Source organism: Myxine glutinosa, chromosome 2 (assembly GCF_964187855.1).
Source record: "Myxine glutinosa chromosome 2, kmMyxGlut1.1, whole genome shotgun sequence".
In the NCBI taxonomy this organism is placed as follows: domain Eukaryota; kingdom Metazoa; phylum Chordata; class Myxini; order Myxiniformes; family Myxinidae; genus Myxine; species Myxine glutinosa.
This window is the reverse complement of record NC_136262.1, coordinates 8848133-8858448: the sequence shown is the minus strand read 5'-3', so window position 1 is coordinate 8858448 and position 10316 is coordinate 8848133. Positions and strand designations below refer to the sequence as shown.

The 10316-nt window shown below is 48.7% G+C and overlaps 1 protein-coding gene across 1 annotated transcript in view; it reads left to right on the top strand.

Moving 5' to 3' along the window:
• SUB1 (SUB1 regulator of transcription) overlaps window positions 1-10316 on the top strand; it is a 991845-nt gene that overhangs the window by 51223 nt on the left and 930306 nt on the right. The gene's annotated exons all lie outside the window — the stretch shown is intronic.

Sequence of the window (10316 nt, the reverse complement as noted above, 5' to 3'; positions counted from 1 at the left end):
TGAATTCACTGCACGAACGACGTGAACTACTTTGTAGTAACTTTACATCTTCTTTGTATAGTAGATTCCCAGACTGGTTACCAAACAAACAATCGTCACTTAGACAATTACGTCACAGCAATAAGCTTATAGAAATTAGGTGCAGGACTGAACGTTACAGAATGAGTGCAATACCTTATATAGTTAGACTTTTAAATACCATGAATGTGTTCTAAGTAAGATTAATCTCTTAACACATATTCTCCAAGTGAGATTCATAACAGATTTACCTTTTCTTTCCCTAGTTTGATATTTCAAGGAATTTTTTTATCTTGGAACGTGGTACTTATTATTGCAGCTATTTTAACAATGTGTATTTTATACGTATGTATTTTAAACGTGTGTATTTTATACGTGTGTATTTTAAACGTGTGTATTTTATACGTGTGTATTTTAAACGTGTGTATTTTAAACGTGTGTATTTTATACGTATGTATTTTATACGTGTGTATTTTAAACGTGTGTATTTTATACGTATGTATTTTAAACGTGTGTATTTTATACGTGTGTATTTTAAACGTGTGTATTTTATACGTGTGTATTTTAAACGTGTGTATTTTATACGTGTGTATTTTAAACGTGTGTATTTTATACGTGTGTATTTTAAACGTGTGTATTTTATACGTATGTATTTTAAACGTGAGTATTTTATACGTGTGTATTTTAAACGTGTGTATTTTATACGTATGTATTTTATACGTGTGTATTTTATACGTGTGTATTTTATACGTGTGTATTTTAAACGTGAGTATTTTATACGTGTGTATTTTAAACGTGTGTATTTTATACGTATGTATTTTATACGTGTGTATTTTATGACAATGGGTGTATTTCACAATAATGTGTGTACCTTAAACGATGCTTATTTTTCATGTTATTAATGCCTGAATATGGAGTTGTACTGCAGTAATTTTTTTTATTCATTTTAATTATTTGTATGTTATAGTGATTGCAAATTATTGACTTATTTATTTCATGATCTCGTATTTTATGTTATTGTTGCGGATTTGAGAATCCTGTTTGTAAATATCACCCTGTGTAAATGTAATGATCCTTGTAAATACCTCCGTTAATTGTAAAGGTCAAAGGTCGTCCCCTTAGTTAATCCATCGCATGCATGTAGAAAATCATAAGCCCTTCTCTATAGTTATTTCTTATTCTATGTTAGTTTAAGGCTCTGTTCCCATTAGTTGACTCTGCATTGCATCAAATCGAATAAGATAGATCCCCTTGTTCAAATTCCCCCAAAACCTCCATTTCCAACTGCATCATTGCCATTCGCATTGCCAACTACCTTTGCCGCCATTATGGCGAGGTCATCTCGGAGAAGAAGGTGGGAGGAGTCAACCAAGCGCCAGGAACAAGGCGTGGCTTTGCCAACGCCTCATCAAGGGGGCGGGATCAGTGAGCCCTCGCGACCAATCCAGGCCGAGGCGAGCTCACCGATGGGCGTTTCTAAAAGGCCGGCGGCTTGATCGCCACGCGCCTTATAAAAGGAAGTTGAGAGGGACTGCTTAAGCAGATGACCGAGGAAGCCCCCACGAGCAGATGACCGAGGAAGCCCCCACGACCAGTTGACCGAGGAAGCCCCCACAAGCAGATGATCGAGGAAGCCCACACAGCAGATGAGTAAGGAATCCACCGCAGCTGAATCCACTGCAGCTGAATCCACCGCAGCTGAGTCCACCGCAGCTGAGTTGAGTTGAGAAGGAGTTGAGCTTTAACGGCAGTTCGACCCGCGGCCGCGAAGCAACGCCGCCGTACGAACGAGAGTGTGGAGAGTCGGCGGCTGCCCACTCCCGGCCCAGCCGTTCTCCTGCGTCCAGCTGAACCTTCCTCCCCTTCCAGCCATTCGTTCCTGACCTCATCCATCCTTTTGTGTACGTGAGTTTGTTTTGTTTGTCTTGTCCCTGGGGTATAAGTAAGCCTGAATAGATAAGCTAGTATTGCACTGTGTCTCCTCCTTCTGTCATTATTTTCGTTTCTGTCCATCTCCTTGGTTTCTTTGACTTGTATATAATTAGTATACATCGGAATTTTATGTGAAAAAACAAAAAATATTTTTTCACATAAAACGGCTTTTTTGCGCGCAAAAAAATTATTTTGCTATTTTCGGAGGAAAAAAATATTTCGCCCTTTTTCGGGAAAAAGAAAATAAAATGCCCTTTTTGGTCGAAAATGTCTGGCAACGCTAAAAAAAAATTAGGGAATTTTTCGAAATTTTTAACTGCGATCAAAATTTTAAACTGCGATCGAAATTTTTAACTGCGCTCGATCTCAAAAACAAAACGTTGCGTCCACTTGCGTGCGTTGCGTCCCCAGCGTGTACAGCAGTGAGGCGGTGTACTACAGTGAGAGAGTGTACACAAAGTGTGAACAAGTCTCCTATCAAGATGAGTGCTGCTCTTCGTGACAAGTGGCTGAAGGAATTCAACGCTGGCGGCGATGGGGCCACCTTCAAGTACGTGTCGAGTGACACGGCTTTCTGTCGAGCTTGTGAAAAGACTTTCCGGGCGAAGCAGAAGTCTGAGCTGGCCCAACATGTCCGAGGAGACCGCCACAAGAGCAACTTGGCCTTGAAGAGGACGGTCACGCAAGCCACCATGGAGGACTTTGGTGGCGGAAAGAGGCACAAGTGCGACGTCGTGGCTCAGGAGCTGTGCCAGGCCATGCTGGCCGCTGGCATCCCATGGTCGAAATTGGAAAACCCTGCCCTCCGGTCGTTCCTGGAGAAGCACATCACTCTCCAGATCCCCGATGAAAGCTGAATTCGAAAGCACTACCTCGACAAGTGCTACGACGAGGCCTTGGCGGGGATCCGTGCCGACCTCGGACAGCAGCCCATCTGGCTGTCCGTCGACGAGACGACCGATTCGGCAGGTCGATATGTGGCCAACATGATCGCGGGACGCTTGTCCAAGGAGGGGTACTTTCGTCCCCACCTCGTCCAGTGCATGTTTCTGGAGAAGACCAACTCCGGGGAGATCGTGCGTGCAGTCAATGACACGCTGCGCTATCTTTGGCCTGATTTCAAGCCGGAGTGCCTCAAGGTCCTCGTCAGCGACGCCGTGGCCTATATGATCAAGGCCGGCCATGCCCTGAAGGAACTCTTCCCGGACTTGCTGCATGTGACTTGCGTTGCCCACGCGCTCCACCGTGTCTGCGAGACAGTCCGAGAAATGTTCAAGGACGTCAACGACCTGATTGCCACGACGAAGAAGGTGTTCGTCAAAGCCCCGTCGCATGTTGTCTTTTGGAAGGAGCAGCAGCCCAATCGTTCTCTCCCCCCGGAGCCCATTCTGACTTGGTGGGGGACGTGGATCGACGCCGCGGTGTTTTACGCCGAGCACTTCGAGGCCGTCAAGGATATTGTGGACCAGCTGAACGATGACGACGCGATGGCAATCCGGAGTGCCAAGGACCTGTTCGGAAAGGCGGACATCAAGCTCAGTTTGGTCTTCTTAAATGCCCACGTGTCGTTCATCCCGAAGATCCTTAAGCAGCTGGAGGAGGCCGGCATGGAGCTGGCCAAGGCCTTCCAGCTCCTTGATCAGGCCAAGGAGGAGCTCGAAAAGATCCGAGGCTGCCGTAAGGAGATCCTGCTCACCAAGTTCAAGGCGGTGCTGCAGCGCAATCCCGACATTGGTGTGCTGAGGACAGTGGCTTTGATCCTGGATGGAGATCAGCACGGATCTGAGGTTGGTGTGCCGGCTGGAGTCAAGCTTGCTGACATCCCCCTCTTGAGGTACTGCCCCATCGTCAGCGTCGACGTGGAAAGGTCCTTCTCCGTCTACAGAAACGTCCTCACCAACCGCCGACACCGCCTCACCAAGGAGAACATTACCAAGATAATGATTTCAAACACCTACTTTAACCGTTCCTAAAAGGGTCTTGTCAATTTCTTCTAGTCCTCTACTTATCAAACAATGCGGTTGCAATAAAGGTACCTGAACGTCATTTTTTACCTGTTTACTAGCCCAGAGTGCTTAATGTTGTGCAGGAAAAAGCTTACCATTTTTTGTTCTTTTTTTGACAGATTTCTGAAAAACTCGGTAATAATAAAAAATGAATAAAACGGGGGAAAAAAATATTTCGGGATTTTTTCACATAAAAAAAAAAATTCCGCTTTTCAAAACATAAAAGGCCTATTTTCTTAACATAAAAATCCGTAGTCTAATAATTAGTAATAAATTCCTGTTCTTCCTACTCTACCTTCTTTTTTGCACATCCATTCGTTTTAGAGGTTTCCATCATTGAACACCTGTGGCACGATTTGGCCAACGTTTAGAATCGGGTCTAGTTTTTGTTAATGGTTCAAACCGCGGGCTGCTAATCCGCTCGGCAAATAACATCTTGTCCGCGGTATCGAACGGGGTTGCCCCCCTGCCTCTCTGGAGGGAGCGGGGTGGCTTCAGGAGCGGAAACAGCCAGTGAAAATAAAAGGGTGGATTAACCCCCCCCCCCCCGCTAAGGGGGAGCGCCTTACTCCGTTTCCGTAACAATTGGTGTCAGGAGCGGGATTCGGACCTAAAGTGCGCTTAGCGCACTCAAATTACGAGTGGCCAAAATTTTATTTAACACCACTAAATTTAAAAATCGTGCCATGGATAGTCAAGGCGACCGGATGCCGGTGGGGGTAGAGTTAGAGGGTTTAGAAGTGACCCAGGACCCCAGGGAAATGTATATGGGGGAGAGAGAGGAGGAGAGCAATGAGGATGTGGTTGCGGGGGTATCAGGTGAACAAGATGGCGCCCTCGCGCACGAGGTTTCAGACGCACAAAATGGCGGCGCCGCGGGGGTCGAGCCTGCGGTGGCGGCTGGGGCCGCTGTGCCAATCGGGTTTGATTTTAGGTTATTCCTGACCCAAATGGATGCAAAGATGGATAAAATGAGGGACGAAGCAAGGGGTACTAGTGCCCAAATTGGGGAATTGAGGAATGACATGGGAAACCAAGTTGTAGGATTGGAAAACAGAATGGGGGAGCGATTAGAAAATCAAATCGGGGGATTAAAAACGGATATGGGAAATCAAATTGGGGGGCTAGAAGCCAAATTTGAGGGTTTAGACAATAAATTTGAGGGTTTAGACAACAAATTTGAGGGGTTAGACAACGGGATGAAAGGGGTGAAGAATGGGTTAACGGGGTTAGAAAACACCATGGAAGGCAAATTCAGGGAAATAGGGGAGCAATCCACCCGGGAAATTAAACAAATGGGAGATCAGATAGAGGAGGTGAAAATCGGGTTGGAAACTAAATTGGATGCCCAGAGGAATGATTTCGAACAGATGAGGGCAGCATCTACCAAAGAGATGGGAGAAATGGGGGAGGAGATCAGACGAGGTGTGGGCGAGGAGTTTGCGGGGGTACGCAAGGCGGTAAAGCGGGGTGAGGAGCGTATGGAGAAAGAGGTGAGAAATAGTACGGCTAGGTTACAGGGGGGCATAGAAGACCTGAAAAGGGGAGTAGAGCAGCTGACGGTGGGACAAAAGGAATTTGGGGGAGCAAGTGGAGAAGAACACTGCGGTAATCGGGGGGTTGAAGGTGATACAGACGGAGATAAAAAAGGAACTCATAGCGACAAAGAGGGAATGTCAGATGGTACATGAGGGGTTGACAAAGAGATTGGACGAGGTGACAGAGGCAATGGAGACGAAAGAACGGGAAGTAAGGACGCACATAGAAACGACCAAGGTGGCATTAGAGGAAGAAATTGAGGGGGCGCACCGGGAAATAAAAGAGGTAAAGCAAAAATTAGAGTAAGTGGTAGAGGGGGTGAGTGAAATTAAGAAGAGACGGAGGGAAACTAAGAGAGAGATAAAGGAGGAGGTGATGGAATTGGTGCAATGTCTGTGCTCAAATCGTGATTATGTGCTTACTAACCAAATAAAGAGTTTGCAGGTGGCAGAGGAGGAGCGAAGACGAGGTGCCGAGGTGAGTGGCGATATAATCGGAAATGTATATGGTGTGAGGAGAGATTCAGGGGGCTTGGGTGTTGGTTTAGACCCGTGTGTTCGTGAGAGACCAATGGTGAGGTGTATGACTGGTCCGGAGTGTATGGAAAGAGGAGGTGTGCAAGGAGGTCCGACTATGGGGAATGCGGAAGGTATTTGTGAGCCAGCGTGTGCGGCGGTGATTGGGTGTGTGCAAGATTGCACCCCCATGAGTGGTACGGAGTATGTACCGGGAGAGAGTGCGACAGGTGCACGAGAAAGGTGTGGAACGGAGGTGTGTGTGAGGAAAAAGTGCGCGCCGAGGAGTGAGTGCGCTGTCGAGAGTAAGGGTGAATGCGCGACCGAGTGTGGTGGTGAGAGTAGTGAGAGTGACACGGAGCACGAGTTGGTTGTGGCAGGTGAGAGAGAATGTACACCTGGAATGAAAGGATGCACACCTGGAATGGTCGAGCGCGTGTGGGAATGCACACTTGAGTTGGTAGTGAAGCACGTGATTGGGTGTGCAGATGAGTGCACACCCGTGGTTGTCACAGAGGATGTGACTGAGGGGTGGGCGCGAAGAGGTGTGTTGATGAGGTGTGCGAACGACGAGTGTGTGCCAAGGTGTGCGGTGGTCAGGTGTGTGACAAAGTCTGTGAGCGTAATGAGTGTACCTGGGGGGTGTGTAAGAGAAGGTGCAATGACGGAGTGTATGGAGACACCTGGATGTGTGAATAAGGAACGGAACGCGTGGTGTGAGCATGCAAGTGAAGCATCGACGTTAAACGGAGCAGCGTTTAGATCGACTTTTAGCCAAAGCGAGCCCTCGGTTCGTGCCGGGCTTTGACTGCAGCAGGAACCAGCGGGGATCGTAACCACGGTGGTTTCGAAAGAACCACCGTGTGCGATCCACGCCGGGCCTCGCTCTGAACGGTCACGTCCGTGCTCCGCTAAGCGGAGCGGGCGGGCCGGTTCGAGGACAGGTAGGAAGGGTCCACACGGCGACCACTTGTGGTCGCGCCGTTCCGGCCGGCCGAGATTGGGGCATCGGACGGTTCCGTGCCGAGATGGTGCGTGGAATCTCGGCCCGAGTAAGCCTCCTTCCCTGCACCGAATGCCGGACGGACCCAACGGCCGGGAACGAACCACCCGCATTCATTGCTCGGCTTCGTGAAGCCGGGCTTTGAGAATGAATTGACGCCAGAGAGGGCGGTATGGGGCACATGAGCACTAGCTATGGGGTTTATGGCAGTGTAAGCTCGCAGAGGGAGGGTTAGGATAATGTATAGGGATTTAGAGAAATGACCATAGGTGACATAGGTAAGTAGCGACATTGGACAGGTAGTCGGGGACATAGAGAGGTTAGAATGGATGATAACGACGTGGGATGTGCTTAGTTTAAACTTTAAAGGGAAGACGGGGAGCACCAAGTTAGAAAGGAAACCAGGTAGATCAGATGATGCTGTGTGTGTGAGAATCTTAGCGGGTGAGCATGTTGAGCAAATGAGGAATTGCTAGGCAATGCTCGGGAGAGTTGTATTGAGCGTGGAAGTGTATGGAGCAGTGTATGAGTGAGTAATGGTGATTGTGTGTTGTGTTGAGCAAATGGACCTGGAGGAAGGAGGGTGCAGGTGGCACCAGGTGTGATTGCACAGGTGTGCAAATGAACAGGTGTGTGGAATACATGGAGTATGGAATACATGGAGTATGGAATGGATGGTGTGGAGGGAGTATGGTGGAAACTGTGGAGTGGAGTGGATGGTGCGAAGGCAGTGGATGGGGAGGATGGACCCCATCACGAATACCCGGGGAGGGTAGTTTAAGAGTTAGGTAGAGGGAGTAGGTAAATTGTGGTTGGATATTGGCATCTGTGGTGCGTGTGGAAGAATGGTGTTTGGATGGGTGCATTAGTGTCGTGGAAATGACAGGGCGTGTGGCTTGTTAGTGTGTGTAGTTAAATGGGCACTCCGCCACTGTTAGGATGTTGGCCAGGTGAGGCCGCAGGTGGGCTCTGGGAGCCGGTAGAGTTGTTGTGGATGGGGCCCGAGGATCCAAAGGACGGACCCGGGTAGCCCAGTGCCAGAGAGGGCACCGAGGGGGTGTCAGAGAGGGCCTTCCCCAGTTAGATAGGTTCGGTAAGGAGCAGGTAAGCTCGGAGGCAACTGCAGTGGTGGAGGTGTGCAGGTGGGTAGACCTGCTGGGAGAGCCACACAACCCAGTCCTGAAATTGTGCAAAGGCACAGGGAGTTGAATCGGGGGAGTGAGACCCCAAATTGATGAAGCACCACAGTTTGGTCAATGGGAATTTGGTTCTTAAAACCGCATAGAGTAAGATGGCCAATGGATTGGCAGGGAAAGACCCCGGGTAGTGTAAAGTGTGTTGACGTCATTTAGGAAGTAGTTAGGATTAAGAATCTCCTCGCACCATCTACATCCACTCACCTGGGGTGAAAAAACTCCACACCGTGCCATGGTTGTTATTGTTTTTTTTTTGTGCAAATATTTGGATTGTGAGACGCATCATGACGTGGGTGTGACATTGTGTTGTTGTTCCATCTCTTCCTCCTTAAGAGGGATTGATGATGAATTGGTGATGGCAAATTTTGGATTAGTGGGATTGTGACGAATTTGGTATAGGGGAAATATGGGGAAGACGTGACGGTAGTGACGAATTATTAAGGGTGTAGATTTTTGTAAATATGGGGTAAGGGCAAGGGTAGAGTAGGTAACAGGGGGGGTGACGTACGGTAGGGACGAGCCTTTCTCCGCTCAGTCTCCAGACGCACCTCACTCTGCATTGCCTTCGTTGATGTGTACCCTTGTGACCTTACCCCTCGCTCACCTGTCTTCTCTGTCTTCCTTCCCCAACCCGAGGATCGTGCTCTCTGGGCACTGAGGGGAGTGTGCGGGGGGGCCGCGTAGGTGTGCCCGAATCCTCGCAACCAGCTGCCTGCATCCATGCACCACTTATGGACCACAGTCTGTGGCCAAGCACCACTTATGGACCACCAGTTTTGTGGCATGGCCCCTCTGCTGGGACCGGCCAGGTTGGCCAGAGGAAGATCTTGCTTGCGGACCTCGGTGAGGTGGCACCAAGCCTACAGGTGAACCACCCATAGTCGGCCCCTGTGGGCCATAAATAAAAAAAGTGGACACGTTCTGTGCTTTTTATTATTATTGCAAATAGGCCGCCAGCAAGAAGAACATGAAGAAAGACAACATCAGGAAGAACAATGGCCAGCAGAGGGAGCCGAAGAACAAGACCACCAACAGGGGTTTTTTTTATTTGAACTGTGGTGACTGTGCACTCCGGTGCGTTTTGGTGAGTGGTGCTTTGGTGATTATTGGTGCTGGTGGGTCGATGCAGTGCATGCTGTCTCCTCCCCTCCCACAGGATTTGTTCTTTTTTTGTTCCCAAAAGGAAAAATCACAGGTCCTGGGTTGTGTTTTGTAAATAGTCCAAGTAACGTCACTTGTAAATAATGCTCCCCACCGTACATGTTTAGTTTGAAAACCATTCCGCAATTCGGTTATCCTGTGGGCGTGAATCTGTTAGACAGGGTGCAATGCAGCAGAGGGACATACTTATTTGTGTTTTAAAACTGTCACACTCAGGGTCAGGTTAATTGCAGAGGGAATTACACCTACGTGCCACACCAAGTTAAGTTTTATAGGCCCGGGACGTGCCTGGAGGATGAGGGTGCAGTGTTGCGGGTTTGAGAATCCTGTTTGTAAATATCACCCTGTGTAAATGTAATGATCCTTGTAAATACCTCCGTTAATTGTAAAGGTCAAAGGTCGTCCCCTTAGTTAATCCATCGCATGCACGTAGAAAATCATAAGCCCTTCTCTATAGTTATTTCCTATTCTATGTTGGTTTAAGGCTCTGTTTCCCATTAGTTGACTGCATTGCATCGAATCGAATAAGATAGATCCCCTTGTTCAAATTCCCCCAAAACCTCCATTTCCAACTGCGTCATTGCCATTCGCATTGCCAACTACATTTGCCGCCATTATGGTGAGGTCATCTCGGAGAAGAAGGTAGGAGGAGTCAACCAAGCGCCAGGAACAAGGCGTGGCTTTGCCAACGCCTCATCAAGGGGCCGGGATCGGTGAGCCCTCGCGACCAATCCAGGCCGAGGCGAGCTCACCGATGGGCGTTTCTAAAAGGCCGGTGGCTTGATCGCCACGCGCCTTATAAAAGGAAGTTGGGAGGGACTGCTTAAGCAGATGACTGAGGAAGCCCCCACGAGCAGATGACCGAGGAAGCCCCCACGAGCAGATGACCGAGGAAGCCCCCACAAGCAGATGACCGAGGAAGCCCCCACAGCAGATGAGTAATGAA